Genomic DNA, 2507 nt, shown 5'->3' with positions numbered 1-2507 from the left:
TGAGCCCAAACCACGCAACAGCAACAAGAAGGCCCCAACGATGGCTACGATCGCAACGTCAACCATCAAGCTCACGGAACACAACTATCGCAGCTGGAAGACTTACTTCAAAGGGAGACTAATGGCAAAGGGTCTCCTCCACACCATCGCGTCCGGAACCGTGGAACAAGCGGACAGCCAAAAGGCACTTGGGATCCTGATCGAAACGTTAGACCCAAGCCAATACCGACACGTCCAAGACACCTACGAGGCCCGGACGGCGTATGGTCGCTTGAAACAGTACCACCAACCTACGACCAACATTGACCGCGTCGAAGTCAGTCGCGACTGGGCAAAACTCAACTGGAACTCTCGTCAAGAGACCTTACCTGACTTCATCCACCGCTTCCAAGAGATGATCACTCGCATGTCGGAGGTCGGCAACACCGAGTCGGAGGAACAACGCGTGGTCAAGCTCCTGGCGCTCATGCCCTGGGAGTTTCGTCACATAGTCGACCGCCTTCTCAACGCCGCAACCCAACCTACAATGATGGAAGTCAAGACTCAATTAGAGTCAGAATGGAAGGCCGCTATAAAGAGCGGCGCAATCAAACCCCCCAGCGGACACGCCAACGAAGACCGCGCGTTAATGTCCCAAGGCGCCAACAATGATGGTCGAGGCGGCCGCAACAGTCGTGGGGGTCGCGGCGGAGGTAGAGGCCGCAATGACCGCGGACGGACCAGCAACAAAACTGCTGGAACTTGCCACTACTGCGGCAAGGACGGACACTGGCAGTCCGAATGCCGCAAGAAGGCACGCGAAGAGGGAAGACCCGTTAGCTCAGGCGGACGAACCAGCGGCGGGCAACGTAACGCCCGCGGCGCAGACGGCGACCAAACGTCATCCAACGCCGTCTTCATGTTCTCGGCAATCGAAGTCGCACCTACAATGGTAGAACACGAAGTCGACGATCCGTTGCAAGATGATCCTACCTGGGACTGGGATGTCCGTCCAATCCGCCAAGTCTTGCTCCATGGGGAAATCTTCACAGTGACCTTCCACAGCCGCCGCGACTTGGAAATCGCTCGCCTCCGTCGCTTCATCGACGACAATGACCCAACCGTGCCGAACTGGATGACCCACCCGTTCCTAGTCACTCAATACGACATGAGAGCGTTCCACCACCGAGACCTGTCGGACCAAGCCAACGGAGCACACTACCGTCCATGGCTGTCGCCCAACGCGTACATTTCGTACCCATTTCTCGCCGGCAACGCACCATGGCACACCATGTACCAGCGCAGCCTCCGCCGCCATCAACGCGCGGCACAAGCCGCACTCGACGCCGAAGCTACCGATGCCGACGGCACACCACCAACCGCCGAAAACGAAGGAAGTAACGCGGCCATGGATGTGGCAGCAAACTCCGCGACTACGCAGGCACTCGGCGCCATGCAAAACCACATTGTCGTAGACTCGGGCGCGTCGTCCCACATGACGGGAGCCAGCCACCACCTCCACGACACGAGCCCGTGCGACCGGCGGGTGGTGGTCGCCAATGGCAAGAGTAGCGTCGCAACTACAATGGGGAAGCTCAACATCAAGACTCCATGCGGCAAGACGATTACCTTGTCCGACGTGCTGCTGATCGAGGGAATGCCCATGACCCTGATGTCCATCCCCGCCCTCATGAACGCCGACCCGAAAGTGAGTGTCAAATTCCAAAAGGACACGTGTATCATCTACCGTGGAAGAACGCAAGTCGCAACGGCGTCGATAATGCCTGACCAACGACTGTACATCCTCAAGGGCACTTGTGTCACGGACTACGCGAATGCAACATTGGGAGACATACCTTCGTTATGGCACCATCGCATCGGCCACCTGCCCATCGACGCACTACGAGCCTGTGCTCGCGCCGGACTTGGTCTGCCATCGCAACTCACGGCACCGGCGAGTCCGTGCATGGACTGCCCCAGAGCCAAGATGCATCGCGTCAGCGCGCCCAAAACCCACACGCGCACGTTCGCTCCAGGGGAGTGCTGGCACGCCGACACAAAAGGACCACTACCTACGCAGTCACTCGGCGGTTGTCAATACTACACGGTATACGTAGACGACCGTACCGGGTACAAGATCGTTCGCTTTGTTCACTCCACCGATGCCGCCACGCAAATGCAGAATTTCCAGACCATCGTGGCCTACTCGGAGCGCCAGACCGGACGCCAAGTCAAGACATTCCGGTCGGACGCCGGCCCCGAGTTCGTGTCGCACGCGTTCAACGACTGGTTGGCTACAAAAGGGATCAAGCATGAGATGTCCGCTGCTGACAACCAATGGCAAAACGGAGTCGCCGAACGTACCCATCGAACACTGATGGAAATGGCGCTCGCCATGCTAACGCACGCACGTATGGCACCACGATGGTGGGCCGAGGCAGTCAACACAGCCGCCTTCATCTGCAACCGTGTCCTCCAAACATCGACATGTGTTAAGACGCCAATCGAATTGTTCAGTGGCCACGTAC

This window comes from Aphanomyces invadans (genome assembly GCF_000520115.1).
Source record: "Aphanomyces invadans strain NJM9701 unplaced genomic scaffold supercont1.21, whole genome shotgun sequence".
NCBI lineage: Eukaryota > Oomycota > Saprolegniomycetes > Saprolegniales > Verrucalvaceae > Aphanomyces > Aphanomyces invadans.
This window is presented reverse-complemented; position numbering follows the sequence as displayed.